The sequence below is a fragment of the Sylvia atricapilla genome, chromosome W, assembly GCF_009819655.1.
Source record: "Sylvia atricapilla isolate bSylAtr1 chromosome W, bSylAtr1.pri, whole genome shotgun sequence".
In the NCBI taxonomy this organism is placed as follows: domain Eukaryota; kingdom Metazoa; phylum Chordata; class Aves; order Passeriformes; family Sylviidae; genus Sylvia; species Sylvia atricapilla.
In genome coordinates, this window is record NC_089173.1 from 7,773,141 (window position 1) to 7,789,756 (window position 16,616).

Sequence of the window (16,616 nt, forward strand, 5' to 3'; positions counted from 1 at the left end):
TTGTATGCAAGCACAATTGTGAATGCAATCAACCACTGCCCTAATCAAAAAAGAAAGAAATGAAAGTACCTTCCCAACTGAAATCCGAAAAACTGTTTGAAATAATGCTAAAAATTTCGAAAAATCTTCAGTCCTAGTAGATCCTAGTAAATTTTACCATAATCCCACCACCAACGCCACTGCCTTTGTGCTCACAATAAGTAATGCCACAACCTATGTAACACACCCCATTATCCCATTAAAATGAAACCATAAAACCACAATACTTTATCCCATTAAACCTAAACTGTAAGCCCAAACAGTAAATAAAAAGTGGCAAACCGTCAATCTAAAATCTTGCATTACTCAAGGACAGGAAAATTTATGTGAGAGCAACACAATTGATGCTCAAAATATATCTCGACACTGAGCAAAGTCTTTTCCATTTTAAAATTCACCCAAATATTGATCAAAAAACTGTAATTATATACATAAGCCATAGTTGTATATGCTTAAGAACCGCTTGTACATTTCTAAAACTAAATAAAACAATGTGTCCCTATCTGCTCAAAACCATTCTAATTTTTGTATCTGCAATTTGATTAAATTTTTAAGTGTGACTTTTCATATTCAGGGCCAGTAGTATCCCACCAATTGATCAAGTCTAATTATAGCCGATCACCAATTATTATCCACACCAATTAAAATGAATCTAACCCTAGTAAAACAATTAATGAAACATAAAAATCTAGTAAAAATTTATAAAAAAATTAAAAAAAACCAAAAAAAAACCATTAATAACTGTCCAACATAATAATAAAAAAAAAATAGAATAGAATCCTCCAAAGAATAAAACAAGACACAAACCACAAGTAGCAAGATACTCTCTTTGAATGGTCCCCAACAGCAACTAATATCCTAAACACCCTATATCACCCCATCATTATTTACTAATAATAATGGGGATAAACTTAATAATATCTATTGCAACACGTATATGAAATGAAGAATGTTAAAGCGAGTAGCAACTTTGACCTCATTATCTAAAATACATGAAATAATATTGAAGACAAAATTATTAAAATAATTGACTAAAGACTAAATAGAAGAACCAATAGTAATAAAAAAATTTACTAAGTTTATAGAAAAGGGGAGAATGAGACATAGATTTGAGTGATCCCAGCTGATCCTTTATGAAATGAATAAAATGTAAGAAACTCCCATTTTTTGACACAGTCTGTCATTTGTTAGGAAGGTTATGCTGTTTAAAACGTTATGCCAGTTGTGCCCTGTCTGTTAACAAAGTTATGCTGTTGTACCAAAATTTGTAACCTTATTCCAAGTTGTACACTCCCCCTAAAACCCCAGGTTCCCTTCACCTTCTGTTGGGCTAGGCTGTCGCCGTTCCCCGCCAGCTCCTCGAACTGCCGTCCCCGCCTAATAGGAAATCCAAGGACTTCCATGGTGCTCCGCTCCAAATGGAAGTGCAGTTACTGGCAAAAGGACCCAAAAGCCGCGACCCAGCACAAAATCCAGATAAAAGGGAGACACTACAAACTGAGAAGACCCTCAGCTACCTAGCAACTGTATAGTGCATCACTTGTTTCTCTGTACTGGTTTAGCACAGTCTGGTTTCTGGTAGCAGGGGTGTTGCCTCAAGTTTGCCTGCTTTTCACTGTTTGCATTTTGTTCTCACGCAGCTTCAAGTAAACTATGTAATTTTTGGATTTGTTTACATTCTTCTCCTCTGGGAGGAGAACGATGATTGATGGTGATGTTCACCAACGAGGTCAAAGAGGTGGCTACTTGTGTAGCCAATCTTGGCCTGTCTGTAAATTTGTATATATATGGAGTCAGAAAAATAAAGTAGAAGCTTTCCTGCTTGACCTCCTGCTGGCCTGTTTCATCCTTTCGTGCTCCTAACAGCAGCCGCACGTGTGACCCTCCGTCACAAGTGGTGACCCCTCCATTGGACAAGAATTCAGCCTTCTGTGTGTCTGAGGTCACAAGTGGTTAGAGATGATGACCTCTACCTCTTCCTCAGATGATGCCATCGTGATGGACCTTTGGTTTGGGGTCCTGGAGAGGAAGGAAGCCTCTGTATCTAGAGAGGACTTCCAAGACTTGTTCTATTATGCTGGAACCCATGTTTTTTTCTGTAGCGTTCAGGCTGCTTTCTCCACATTAGAGTGGAGGACCTTAGGGTCCCGCCTACTGCACGAGTTTAAGGCGGATGCTGGGGTGGATTTTTTGTGGTTGCTAACAACCTGGAAAAGGCCGGAAAAGGTGCTGCTTGGTATGCAGCCTCCCAGTTCTGCGGCTTCAGAGGATGGCTCAAGCCTGATACGGTCTCCTGGGCTAGGTCCCAGGGAAGATAGTGGTGCCTTTTCTCCTGTCCCGCAACGCGGACGCGCCGCTGAGAGGAGGGGATTTAGCCCCCACCCCGCTCGCACGGTGCCAGCGGGAACACGATTCCTGCCCCACGTAGGCGCAGGAGTGAGGAAAGCCTGTCCTCCTTCAGCGCGGCAGCTGAGGAGGGCGCGGGGTCCTCGGACCGGACCCCGCCCGTACCCTCACCCCGCAAGCATTGGAGTGCGGGGGATCTTAGGGATTGCGGAAACCCAGAGGGACCGGCGCTACCAGCGCCGCCGATTCCGGCGCCTCGGAGGCGGCAGCAGAAGGTCCCTTCCCCTCCCCGTGCATTCCCGGCGCGGGAAGCGCCAAGAGCACGTTTGGACGGGGAGGGGGGGCGGTCACAGTGGACTGCCCTCATGGTGGGATTTCCACGAGATATTTCGTGGAGGAGGACGGCGTGGGTTCGTGCCGTCCCGAGGGGCCGAGCGAAGCGGCCCCGGACCCGCGCGGCTCCGGGCGGCCAGCCAAGTCTGCCCGGGGGAGCACGACCCCGGAGAGTGAGAGGCCAGTCCCGCAGCGGGCGGGAGGGCCGCCCACCATTGGAGTTCGGGCGGCCGGGGAACCATGCTGGAACGGTACCCACAGCCCCTCCCGCAGCCGTGTCTCCGCCGAGAGATGCGTGGGGGATGTGGCGCTCGGGTGACCTTCAGGCTGTACAGCCTGGCTCTCCAGCGAGTCTTTCACCCCCCGCGAGCACCCCCCCTTCCCCCGTGGCTTCTCCCCCTCAATCGCCCGTGTCCTTGGAAGCGGTGCCACACGGCAACTCCCTCAAGGCGCTGGGTTCCCCCCCCCCCCGCCCCCCCGCGCTGAGCCGGAGCGGCTCCGCAGTTTTTACTTTTAGGGCGGACGGCGCAGCTGGCGACAGGCGGTGTTCACCCATGGCAAGGGGTCCAGGGATGCCAGGTGGCCTTCGGGTGGCCATTGGACGCTGCCACCGTGTCAGGTGACCGTCCGGCCACGGGATCGCACCCGTTTTTGGGAGGATGTCCGATCCAAGGCTGATGCCGTGGGTAGCTGTGGTTCGGCACGGCGCCCCCTAAAGGGCAGGGATGAATTCCCCAGCTCTGCAGGTGCTGCAAGACGGGCACCTGCCTCTGTCCCCGTGGAGTCTAGGGGACAGAATTCAGAAGATGATGCCTCGACAGGCTGTCTGCGAGCTTTCCCTGTGCGTCAGGAAGCTGGTCGCAAGCACCATGCCCATTTGTATTGGCAGGCATTGGTTGATCTCCGAGATAGGGTTGGTAAATACGGTCTGGGGTGAGATATTAATTTTAAAGAATTAAGGACTTAAGTTAAACTAGATATTGCTGACGTAGACTTCCCTTTTACTAACTAGACATTGTTGAGGTAAACTTCCCTTTGTTAACAGAAGCCGGATTTAAGGAACTGATAAATCAGGAGACCTATCAACTTAATCAATAGACTCCAAGAACACAATGTAATCATAAATCAGATAGTCTTGAGAAAACAGGATTCAGGTGTCACCAACACTAAAAGGTTAAAAAGGCAAAGCGAGGAAGACCCGTCTTACTTCATCATTTTGAGACCCCACCCCATAAGAAGGACCACCGACCCATTTCAAAGAACAAACTACGCATGCTTAATTGCTTTTTGGCTAATTACCATACGAAGCGGGGAATGGGATGGACCAGAGTCATGAATATGCATTTGTGTTTTGGATATTCAACACTTTTGTACATAAAAAGACCCTGTGATCATCTGTAAATTGCGTGTGTGTATTTGGGAGCTATCCTGCACGCTGCCCGGCGTCGTAATAAACATACACTTTCTAACTTCAAACTGTTAGAGAGTCTTTGTCCGTCATAGTTGGATATTGGTATTAGATCAATATCCATTTTTTTTTTTTTTAACAAATCAGGACCAGGAAGGGGGGGTGGTCATGGCAGACTGCCCTCATTGTGGGATTTACACGAGATATTTCGTGGAAGACAACGGCGCGGGCTTGCGCTTTCTCGAGGTGCCAAGCGAAGATGCCCCGCACCCGCGCGGCGGGGTTCCCGCGGCTCCGGCGCGGCTCCGGGCGGCCATCCAAGTCTGCCGGGGGGCACGGCCCCGGAGAGTGAGAGAAGCCCCGCAGTGGGCGGAAGGCCCATCCGCCATTGGGGTCCGGGCGGCCGAAGGGACCATGCTGGTGATTTGTTAAAAAAAATATGGATATTTATATGGTAATTAGCCAAAAAGCAATTAAGCATGCGTAGTTTGTTCTTTGAAATGGGTCAGTGGTCCTTTTTAGGGGGTGGGGTCTCAAAATGATGAAGTAAGATGCATCTTCCTCGCTTTGCCTTTTAACCTTTTAGTGTTGGTGACACCTGGATCCTGTTTTTCTCAAGACTATCTGATTTATGATCACATTGTGTTCTTGGAGTCTATTGATTAAGTTGACAGGTCTCTGATTTATCGGTTCCTTAAATCCGGCTTACGTTAAAAAGGGACGTTTACCTCCACAATGTCTAGTAGTAAAAGGGAAGTCTACGTCAGCAATGTCTACTTTAACTAAAGTCCTTTATTCTTCAAAATGTAAAGGGAAGTCTACGTCAGCAATATCTAGTTTAACTTAAGTCCTTAATTCTTTAAAACTAATATCTCACTGGGAGCGGTACCGCAGCCCCTCCCGCAGCCACGGCTCCGCCGAGAGATGCATGGGGAGGGGTGGGGCTCGGGGGGCCTCTGGGCCGTACAGGCCTGCCTCTTCAGCGAGTCTTTCACCCTCCGCGAGGCCCCCCTCCTTCTCCCGTGGCTTCACCCCCCGAATCGCCCATGTCCTTAGAAGCGGTGCCGCACGGCAAATCCCTCGCTGCGCTGCGCTCTCCCCCCCGCGCTGAGCCGGAGCGGCACTGCGCGCGCTTCTGCCACAGCCGCTGATGCAAAGGTGGCTCCCGGCTCCCGCGGTGTTCACTTTCAGAGGGGGGACGGCAACGGCTGGCGACAGGCCGGTGTTCCCCTGTGGCAAGGGGTCCTGGGATGCCGGGTCACCTTCGGGTGGCCGTTGGACACCGCCACCGTGTCAGGTGACGGTCCAGCCGCAGGACCGCACATGCTTTGGGGAGAACGTCCGGTCCAAGGCTGATGCAATGGGCGGCTGTGGTTCGGCACGGCGGCCCCTGAAGGGCAGGGATGATTCCCCAGTTCTGCAGGTGCTGCGAGACAGGCACCTGCCTCTGTCCCCATGGAGTCTGCGGGACAGGGATTCAGAGGATGATAGTGCCTCGACGGGCGGTCTGCGAGCTTTCCCTGTCCTTCGGTAAGCTGGTCGCAAGAAGCATGTCCATTTATCTTGGCAAGCATTGATTGATCTCAGAGACAGGATTGGTAAATACGGTCTGGGGTCTCCAGAGATGATGCAGGTGCTCCGATTGATGGACACAGATGTATAACCTCCTTATGACATTCGGTGCTTGGCCAAGGTTCTCTTTGCAGCCGTCGAATACGACATATTTGAGTCCAAGTGGTCTCAATAGCTGAAAAGACTGCAGCACAGAATTGGATGGCCTCGTCAAGATGACCCCTAGGTGGTGGTGTATTTATGTTTAATGTTCATGATTTGTTGAATATGATTTCCTGTAATGGTTCGTATCGGCGATTGATGGAGAGACGGAAGACTGATTCATGATCAGAATTTGATTTTACTGAGGTTTTCCAAGTCTTATATACCATTTCAGTGAAGTTAATAATTTCTACTACAATAATTAGGTTAGAAGATTATACAAGCAACTCATGCATTATACAACATCTTTATCGTAAGGGGTTGATTGAATCTTTTCCCTCAAACAGGTTTTAATCCCATCTTCTCATAGGCTCAAAGTTCTGTTTGTCCTGCCATGGCATCCTAGTCACCAGACTAGTTATGCTAATTAAGTCTGTCTTACTCTCGGTCTTGTGATCCTACAGGTTCGTTCTTTGTAACCCCTTATGTTCCTCCCTATGTGGTTTTCCCCAGTCTCGGTATATGTCAGTCATGGTTATATAACCTCCTGGTCCTGTCTGTCACTCTGGGGCCTCTCCCTGCGTCCAGAAAGTTCCAGGGAAGGTGTCGAGTGATTGGGCTGGATCCAGGCTTCCCCCTCCCATGTCCCCTGTGTGGTTGTTTCACCTTTTATGTTAAGAGCTCACACCCTTACTGTACCCCACTGGACCCCGGTTGAACCCTCCCCAGTGTAACACCCCCTGTTAAAAGTTGCTGCACAGAGACCCTCGGGGTCTCTCTGAGGCTGGTGTCCCGAGGTGAGGACTCCACATCCGAACCACCAATAAACTCGTTTGTATCTACCCCTCGAGAGTCCCTCATTTTCATTCCTCCTGCCACAGCCATGCTTCACTCCTGGCAAGCCAAGACCACTGTGTTGCTGTGGTGCCAGGGCTGGCTGGACTGGCGACACAGGCACCGCTGCACCTAGGTATGGGGTCGGGCCAGAAGTGCTGCTGGGTATAGGTGAGTTTGCTGATGGTTAATAGGCAGGTCACCTGTGAGCCCTTGGTACTGGAGCAGTGCCAGAAGTTGCCATGGCAGCATTTTATGGACAATGGAGATGTCTGCACCGAAACAGTCATTTGCCATGATTCTTCAGAGGACTGACGAACCCTTCCTGCAATTTGCGGGGAGGGCTGACAGCTTCGGATGAGCGACAGGTGGATGATTTTAATACCAGAACAATGTTGCTCAAGCACCTGGCAAGGAGCAATTGCAATGCAGACTGTAGGAGGATCATTGAGGCCCTTCCAGGTGATCCCTCACTCTTGCAAATGGCCAAGGCCTGTGCCAAACTGAGCACCACAGGTGCTAAGGTGGCTGCAGTGGCTACCACCCTGCGGGCAACCTGGAAGGGGAAGCAGGGTGGGAAGCAGAAAACAGGCGAATGCTGAGGCCGGCAAGAAAAAAAGGGAAAACAATTTCAAAAGGGGACCACTCCTTTGTTTCTCTGTGGATGGTGTGGAAGTCCAAATCACATGGCCAATTGTTTGTAAGGCAATGGTCATGTGAATGGCCAGCCTCTATCAGGCTCGGGAGACAGGCAACAGAGCACAAAAAGAAAGCACGCTCAGACACGAGTGTCTTCCCAATCCCCAGAGCCGATGGAGGTCTGCTGTGCAAGCAGAGTTTCCACACCCATCCACCCTGTCACTGTCCCTGAAGGGGCCAGAATTGCTCAGCTTGTGTTTTTAGTCTTCTGTTCACAGGACAGGGAGCTGGTGGTGAGAAGGAGGCTGCTCTGAAGCTACGGCGCTGCCTCATGTTCACTGGACTGTTGTTCTAGCTGGAGACTGTCCTGAAACGATTTTTACTCTCTCTGTCCTTGGAGCAGACATTGCGACTCTCTCCCTTGCTGCTTGGCATCTGGAATGGACCCTTCTTCAAGACGAATTTGTCGCCCTTCATGACTTGGTTTGGGAGCTGTTGGTCCAGGATCATCTGGAACTTTCTACCCGTCCCTGGAGCACCCCTGTTTCCTGCATCAAAAAGAAGTCTGGAAAATGGAGGTGTTACGAGACCTCCAAAAAGTTGCTGCCATGGTGGAAGGCATGGGGATGGTGTGGGCTGATGTGCCGTTGCCCCCCATGCTTCCCACAGATTGGCCAATCCTCATTGTGAATCTGAAAGATTGTTTACTTGTGATTCATTTGCATCCTACTGGTATCAGGAGCTGAAGGTGCTGGCTGATGCCATCATAAGGCCATGCTATCATGCCATCATAACATATCAATGTTATAAGGTCATGGTGGTCAAAGAAGTTTCTTGATGACTGGAAAAATGCAAATGTTACAATCATCTTCAGGAGGGGCAAAGGAAAGGATTCAGGAGCCACAGGCTCCTCAGCCTCATCTCAGTCCCTGGAAAAGTTGTGAAACAAACCTTCTTGGAAGCCATGCCCAAGCATAGAAAGTACAAGAAGGTGTCTGGGAACAGACAGCATGGATTTATGAAGGGCAAATTGCACCCAACCAACATTATGGCCATCTATGCTTTTATGATTGACTCTGAGAACTGGGGGAAAACATTAGATGTTGTTCTTATTTGTGGAGTGCTCCCATTCTAAGGAGGCGGGAATTTGATTTTACCCTTCTTGTGTCAACTCCTCCCTTGACCCAAACCCTAATCTCCATCTCATGTGATACCCTATAAAACCCCACAACCCTGCCTTTGCTGGGTCTTTCATCTGCATCCCCCTCCTCGTCCCTGGGGGTAATAAATGGATTCCTGAGCTTAACAAAACAGAGACCCATCTCATTTGTTCCCATGCCAGCACTGGCAACTGCACCCTCCCTGGACATGATGAACTCTTGCAACGCAACGCAACACACGTCAACTTCAACAAGGCCTTTGACATGGTCTGTCATGAATAGCCTTATAGCCAAATCTGTGAAATATGGACTGGATGAGTAGACAATAATGTGTTGGAATTTGACTGGACCATCATGCTCACTGCTGTGATCAGTGTTACAAAGTCCAAACATTGACTGATTGCCAATGGCCTCCCAAGGACTGGATACTGGGGCTGATACTGTTTAACATCTTTATTAATGACTTGGGTAATGGGATGGAATGCACACTCTGAAAGTTTCTGACAATACCAAATTACAGGGAGCAGATGATACAGTGGGGGCAGGGTTGCTGACAGGAACCTCGTTGAGTTTAAGAAAGGGAAATTTCCCAAATCTAGTATGGAGCAACTCCATACACTAGTACAGGTTGGGGGGTGACTGGATAGAGGATTTGCAGAAAAGGACCTGGTGTCATGGAAAACCAGGAAATAAACTCTTCAACCAGTTTGTTAGGTTAGAAAGCCAACACTGTTCAGCACCCTGGGTGCATGGGGAATCGTTTCACCTAATATGCACATACAGCAGCCTAACAAACCAGGTTATAGTCATGAAACTAATACAAATTCACTAGATTTCTATTACATATTCATTACATTTCCTGAATACATGCATATATGCTAACTATTTTCATGGGACTTATTTGGATATCAGTAGGGGTCTTTTAAGGGTCTTTGGAGGTTGTTTGGGAAGATACCATTCCCCGAATTTTCCATTTATGGTTCTTACTCCTTGGATGTATCTCAAATATGTGGTCAGGTTATGAGGCACTTCTCTTATCATTCTTTGCTCCTGCACTCTATCTCTGTTCTCAAAACTAAGACATCTGCTAGTACATATTAATGAATGATATTGGTAAATAAAGAAGCACTAGCTGGCAAGAGACTTATTAGTCACAGATATAGGGAGTTAACACAAAACCACACTAATCTCTGGCATTTGTACTAAGCACTGTATTGTACAAAATTAAGCATAAACCACAGATATAGGGATCATGGACTGTTGTACTAAAGTTAAAAGAATTTCCAGCATCTTTTTCCCCTGATGCATAGAGTCCTTTTAAATAAATAGAACTTGTTAGGTAACACTGGGATCCTGGTGGACAATTAGTATATGACCCAACAGTGTGTCTTTGTGGTCAAGGCTAACTGCGTCCTGGGATGTATTAGCAGTAATGTAACCAGAGGTCAGAGAAATGCTATTTCCCCTCTCTATTCAATACTGATGAGACTACAACTGGATTCCTGTGTCCACTTTGGGCTACCTAGTACAAGAAAGACGACATACTGGAGTGAGACCAGCAGAGGGCCACCAAGATGGTCTAGGGGCTGGAGCATATGACATAAAAGGCTGAAAGCTGGGATTATTTAGCCTTCAAAAGAGAAGGAAGGAAAAGGCAATGGGCCCAAGCTGAAACATGGGAATTCTACTTAGGTATTAGGAAGCTTTGCCCCATAAGATGTCAAACACAAATAGAGTCCATGCTCAGGAAGTGGGGTGGATTGGACTACCTGAAGGTGGTTGTAGTCAGGTGGGGGTTGGTCTCTTTTCCAAGCAGCAAGTGACAGAACAAGAGGACATAGTCTTAAGCCGCTCCAAGGGAAATTTAGGTTGGATATTAGTAAAAAGTTTTCACAGAAAGGGTGATAAAGTACTGGAATTATCTGCCCAGGGAGGTGGAGGAGTCAACATCCCTGGATGTGTTTTAAAAAAAGATTGGATCTGGCACTCAGTGCCATGGTTTAGTTGAGGTGTTAGAGCATGGGTTGGACTCGATGATCTTAAAGGTCTCTTCCAACCTAGTGATTCTGTGATTCTGTGACTAGAATCCTCCAAATGTCTCTTTCAACCTATATCATTCAATAATTCAGTAAATGCCCATCATCATCCACCTGTTTTCTTGTTCCTCTAACTGAACTACTACAACACCTTAGGAGGCTTTAAGGACTGTGGTGGTGCATGTTTTGGATTTTACTTTGCTTGTTATGTTATATGAGTTATTTCCAGAAAGTTTAATGTAAAATGGTTTGTTCTTTGTACCCGTCTCCTGTTCCTTTCCCTTGGTTCATCCCCAAGTTGTTTGCCAGATATTCGTTAAGTGTCAATCATTAGTTACATAACCCTCTGGTCCTGTCTGTCACTCTGGGGCCTCTCCCTGCATCCAGAAAATTCCAAGAGGCATAGAGTGATTGGGCAGAATCAAGGGGGTCCCCTCCCATTTGGTTATGATTTGATATTGCACCTGTATGTTATGTTAAGAGTGACTCCTTACTTTTCTGTTATTGGTTTGTCGCTGTACCCCATCCCTGAGGACCCATCCCCCTTTATAAGTTGCTCCCCTCAAATCCTCGAGGTCTCTTCTGACACAGAGTCCTGGGGTGAGGATCCCCCTGATCCAATAAACTCTGTAGCCCTGTCTCCGAAGAGTCCCGCCTTTTGTCTCTTGCCTTCGCCGCATCCCTGCTTTTGGTCATCCAAGAAACCCCAGTGTTGTCATGGTGCCAGGGGCTGGCTGAGCCAGGCGACACAGGCAGCTGCTAAAAAGGACTTTCTAAGCTATGGAACAAAGATATTACTCAGATCATCTGTACTCACATCACACACTGTACGGAACAGCAACTTCCAGCTGGAAAGAGAGAACAATTTGGGGCAACATCTTGTTAAACACCACTCCAGCTAAATCTGTGAAAGAATGTCTGAGTATGCCTTAAACTCTAGTAGTGAAGACAGCTTCAGATTTTGGGTGCATTGTATTTCCTTAGGAAAACAGTTCTATTTATAAAATTGTTCAGAACAAACTGTCAAGAGCACCACATTGTAGTCAAGATTTCTTTTGTTTGTTTTCTTTTTTGGTATCGTTAGACTAATCCAGTCATTGGGGAAGAATACATACAATGGTATTTAATGAAATCTGGAACAAGATCAGGAATAACAGCATCAAGTCAACACAGCAACTCTATTTGGAGTAATATTAACAGTGCCAGAAAGAAATAAAGATTTGACTGTCTTGGCTCTTTTGTGGAATAATAATTTGCTTTATATTTCTGATGGCTTTTGGCACAGTTTATATTGTTGTGGACTATATGTGTTTTTACACATTAGAAGTGATTGCCTGAGGTGAGGCAAATTAAATACATTTAAAATAACTTGATATAGAATGTGTCTTACTTGGTAATATCAACATTGTGCAGAAAAATCACCTTGCAGAAAGTAATAAAATGATATTTTCACGTGCAAACCATCATATTTTTTTGTCTTCTTACAATAACGTGCATCCCTGAATTTCCACCATTTCTGCCATGTTGTATGCTATGGGAACTATATTATAGCACTGCAGGGGAGTTGAACTAAACTTCCATTTATGATTTAAATAAAGTTAAAAAATTTTTTCTTCCAAATTCATTAGTATTGCAATCTAAGGTATTAAATTATAGAAACCTGAAAACAATTCAAATGTCAAATGTTTGTAACAGGAAAACAAATTTATTTATTTCAGAAGACAATACACAATTTTATTTTGAAAAACCACAAGAAAACTAGCCTGAGTTCATGTCTGAAATATTCAGAAAAATCCTACTGTCTTTAGCATGTTCCAGTCATTATTTTTAAAAACAACACACTAAAAGTTAATATATATTTATATAATTATAAAAGTTCCTAGTTATTGTACAGTACACAGTACAAATTGCCCACAAACTATTATTTAGCTCCTTCCAATTTTGAGAGGACATGATATACTAAAAGATTTAGCATTTCCTCACAAAAAAAAAATCACATCAGGAAATACATTATTACAAAATCAAGCACGTTATACAAAAAACCCTATCAAATTATCTGTGAGGATGTTTTCCTTAAATAATTAGTGGTTCAACAAATTAAAAACTGCAGAACTACATTATGTCACATGCACATTCTACAAAAAAGTTGCTTTCTTAATTTACATTATGTATCCAGTAAATAGGCAAACAAAGTTGAATTTCTCCTAGTGTTATTACATTTATGTGCCTGTGGTACTGAATAATGTAAACTGCCACTTACTAAGTGAAATTTAAATGATGGCAACCTTAAAAAATACAGTAGAAAATAAATGGAACCAAGTAAGTTTTCTACAAGCTAAGAAAGCCCTGAGTGATGACAGAATTATTGATTGGCAAGTTCTAGAATTAACCTAATTACAGTTTACCACCTGAGGCAAAATTTCCCAAGTGTTTGAAAGGCACTCAAAGTTTATTTTATAGCCTCATTGGTTATTACTGTAAATTCAAATTTCAGTGAGGATGAGAAACTTGCTTTGGTACATGATTATATTTTTTTTTACATTTAAATTGCTTTATTAGATTACTTCAATATGATATTTAATGTTTAAATACAAAATAATTAAACAATGTATTTGGGAACCCTTTAGTATTCTTTGAGTAAAAAAAAAAAAAAAAAAAAAAAGACCCTCTTATTATCAACAAGTCAAAAGATAAGTGATTATATCCCTGGTGAACCCAAATCAAAGGAGGTTGTCCTCTACAGTCTTAATTATTTTCAAATATTTATTATATTATAGTTCACCCAGTGCTGAAAATTCTTGAAGACATTTGCACCATGATTAAGGAAGCACTTAAGAACATAAGAGCATTTCCCTGCTTCTGATTTAAGTGAGGGTGATTTTGATGCTCATAGTCTTGTTATGACTTTATTCTCTTTAGTGAATTCAGGCTTATAGATCAATTTACAAGAACAATTTTTACAAAACTTTAATTACTCAGGGCTTCCAGTCCCAACATTTTAATTGTTGAGTTTCTTTTTAAAAGAAAAAAAATCAGAATAAACCAAGAAGGTTTAAATGATCAAACTGAGGCATATTTTCCTCAAACAAAACTGGGCAGTCACTTTGTAAGTGGCTTTTACTATTTAAGTAAAATGGGTAAATTAAAGTTAGGTCTGCTCGCATTTAAAATCACTAGCAGCAATGTTCAAGACAGGCAAGCTGAGGAGCATTTACAATAAATTATGAATAAAATATTGGTTTAATTAAACCCCTTTGAGTGTTAGATTCTAAATATGCATGAATTTGCATTAACTTACTAGAAATCTTTACAACTAACTTGCACTGTATTAGTGATGTCATTCCACTAAATGTAATGAGCCTTTTTTTTTCACTCAGCTAGATTTGAATAAAATTCATTTGCACCTACTGTTGTTGATTGCTTCTGCAATCAACTAGTAGAAAAGCTAAGGTGGTATTTCTATCTATAATTTTCAACAACTCTCTACTCACTTCTGAACTTGTTCCCTTGTTCTAGTGAGTACTACTTGTAAGAACAAAAGTCTTTTTAACACAGCAGAAGGCAGGTGCAATTTCTAGGGTTTGGTTTTATTTCTTTCTAAATTCTGACATTCAATAGGAGTCATCCAAACTGCATCCCTGTAGAGGAAGCCGAATCTAGTACCAGTCTTTTTATTAGTTCATATCACAGTGACTGAATGCTAAAAGTAATATGAATACAATGTCTTTTTTGTCTATTTATCATATAGACTGCAGAAAATTTGATTGCAAACATACCAAGGATTCTGTAAAATTCATTCTCTTGTTAATGAAGCAGTTTTGGTTTTATTTGGGAAGATTTTAAATTACGGTATTAATGTATTTTAATATTACCCTAAAGATATTTCCAAAGAGTACAAATATTTTTTCAAAACCTCCAGATTGTAAAGGCATCATAAAGTAAACAACCTATGACTGTAGAGTCAAATATTTTATTTATTCAGATATTTATGCAATTATGAAAAGAAAATAGCAGAAATAGTTTTGCACTAACAGCGCATTTGGTGGCAGTGAATAATTTCACCTAAAGCTATTAAGCCTTTTGAAACAAAAACATTTCTGTCTAGCATGCAACCTTTAATTTAGAAAATTTTAAAAAAATTCTGCAGGGCAATCAGTACTTAAATATATAGAATATTTTCAGTGGTCTAATTAAATTACCTAAAAAGTGTATCCTCACAATGCTCAAAGGGTTAATGCAAGGCATTACATTAAATTAATTTTCTAAGGCTAAAACTAAGTACTTTGTATTTATTTTTCCATTCCTGTTTTCATTTTTTTTATCACCAAAGTAGCAAAGATACTAGAATACCATTCACTGACCTATTTAAACCACAGACATGATAGTTTTCCTTTTCTACAGACAAGGATGTAATTTTCAGAAATCTATAATGATCTGTCAAATGAATGTTCTAAACTCTGAATAACTGTCACAAAGTACCAAAAATGCTTACATTATTTAAAAAGTTACTTTTCTACCATTTTTTCATGGCTATAAAAGGTTATTTTATTTTGTAAAACCACTCTATAAAGTAAGCTAGGTTGTAATGTAGTGCTAACTAATATAAATGTTTTTCTAAACAATGCTGATATCATTTGGTGAGAACCACAAATATATCAGATCAGGTCTTCCCTTGTGGAAAATATTTTGAACAGAAGCAGTATTTCACACCATTTTAAATGCTTCAGTTTAAATTGAAATGTTTTATAAAGCTATACATTCGTCAGCTATACATTCCTCAGCACAATATTTTACACATTTGTGAACTAAAGGCAGAAATCCTGTGCATCATAATTTTGCAAGTAAACAATTTAAAGAATATTGTCCCATTTTTTTAATGTGGAACATTAAAAAAAAGATGCACCAAGCATGCTACAGTATAATAATAAAACACTGAAGCAGATTACTGAAAAGAGGGGGCTTTTTAAAAATCTGATTTGTAATGAGAAATATAAAAATGTAACAAAAACTTTTCATAAATATAAAACTTGTGAGAATTGGGCCCCATGTTTTGAAAACGTAATTCAACAATATCCATTCTGCCACAGTGTTTACTAAGTCATTTGTGCCAATGGGGGAAGCAACTCTAAAATAATTTTGTAAATTTCACATCAAGATTGGGAAAATCCACAAATTATATGAGCCCTATCTTGTAGTGTCTAGTCAGTAGATGCTTGCTACAGCTCCTTAGGGCTCTAAAAGAGTTAAGCAGGCTTCAGTGGCAATTCAGCCACATGCTGCACACTACATAGTTTGGACTGAGGTATCTATATTTCTTTGCTCAAATCATTAACAATACCGATCTATTAACAAATATCAAGTGTTTAAATTGTTTCACGTGTGTATGTTTGATCTAAATTGCAGTAAATTTAAAAGCAAAGCACAGCAGCTTACAGCAACTTAATTCTTTCAAATAATTGTTAAAGTGGGAAAAATATGACTTAAAAATTTGAGAGAATAATCAGTTGATAAGCATAGAAATACAAAGTTCATTCTGTTATCTGAATCAGGAATAATTCAAATTTGTTATGATAACTGCTATTACAATCCATGATATGTAGTCTATCTTTGTATGCATATATTTTGCTTTCTTTTTGCACTACATGACAGTGATTAACTGTTCAAAAGATGTTCAGGTCCCACCTCTTCTTAGCAATCTAGATTTACATGTTACAACCATAGTTTTCTTTCAGCAACAACAAATCCAACATTCTACCAATAAAAATATTTAAAGTTTGTCAACAAAAAATTTGAAACCAGGCAATACTGACCATCAGTACAGCATAGGGCACCCTGTGTTAAGAATGAAAAATGCTAAGTGTTCACTATATTTTATTTTTTAAAATATTATTATGCAAAATAAAAGGGATTTAAAATATTTATTGTAGGTTAGTTTTAGGATTTTTGGTAAAGGGTGCTGATTTCTAAGGGAAAAACCCCAGGATGCAGTGATATTTGGGATAACACAACCTATGAGGATTCAGTACACAGATGAATTTAGAGAGAAATTAATACAGACCTCATTTGCACTTTTTGCTGAGACAAAAAACATCTACAGACATAAGTAGG